We start from the raw sequence: 1,092 nt of genomic DNA on the forward strand, positions 1-1,092 counted from the left end.
CTTTGTGAAAGTGAATGGGAGTTTTTCTAACTCCCTGAAGTGGACATATTCCACAGAAACGAAATTGTGTGGGAAAGGGAAATCCATTTTTACTACTCTCTTCCACTGTCATGCTGCTTTGTAATTTCCACACTGCAGTCTCTGATACAAGATGCATTATCTGGAGTCATGGGAATGCTGAGTGCAAATATATTTAGCCATATCCCTTTGGGTAGGTGGGGGAGTAAAGGGGACCCCTAAATAGCTGTAAGATAGAAATTTAATATAAGCATATTTGCTTTGGAGAAGGTTTAGTCCAAACTGAGAGAAAAGACAGCAAGGTTCTTGGCAGCTGGATGGCCAACAGCCAGTTTCATCCAGAGTTCTCCCTATAAACCTCCCTTAGTAATGAGTAAGCTCAGAAGAAACTCCCCTGCTTCCCAGGGTCTTCTCCATGTGCTCTGAGCCCCCCTTCACAGAACTAGCATGTTTAAAGGAAATTAAAATGATAAGTCACCCAGAATTGTTCCCCACCACCCAAAAACTGAGAGTCAAATCCAAACCCTCCACAATAGACAGACTGTTTCACTTGGGTAGATCTTACCATTCACAACATTGCAAAAGCATCAGAATAGTTCACAGCTCATTGTAAGATATTATTCTGTTACAACAGCTAAGTGAAAATATCCTGGCTTTAATTCAACTTCCTTATAGAAATTTATAGAAACCTCCCCCACAGCTGCAGGAGAAAACTCTGGGATTCAGTCTGAAGGAGTAGCAGAGGTATAAATGGATGTTGTTAAAAATAAAGCTATCAGAAGACAATTGACTCGTGAGAACATTATCTGGTTCAACAGAAACGTGAGAGCATATAAGCATTTCAAGAAGAGGGTAGAAATGTACATAACTTCAGAATAGCAGGAAGTGACCAAGGGAACGTGCCAATCTGATGGCAGCAAACAGAGCTCTGCCCTGGCCGCTGGGACAGAGGCAGCTGCTGCTGACAGTGTCACCTCTGTGCAGTACTTTATCCAGCCAAATGCCACTGTGTGTGCCCACTGCAACTCTAGCCCCAGGAAGACACGAGACCAAAAAGATTTGCACAGGACCACG

This window comes from Centrocercus urophasianus, unplaced genomic scaffold, assembly GCF_019232065.1.
Source record: "Centrocercus urophasianus isolate 14NV4802_14NV808 unplaced genomic scaffold, USGS_Curo_1.0 seq_14, whole genome shotgun sequence".
Lineage (NCBI taxonomy): Eukaryota > Metazoa > Chordata > Aves > Galliformes > Phasianidae > Centrocercus > Centrocercus urophasianus.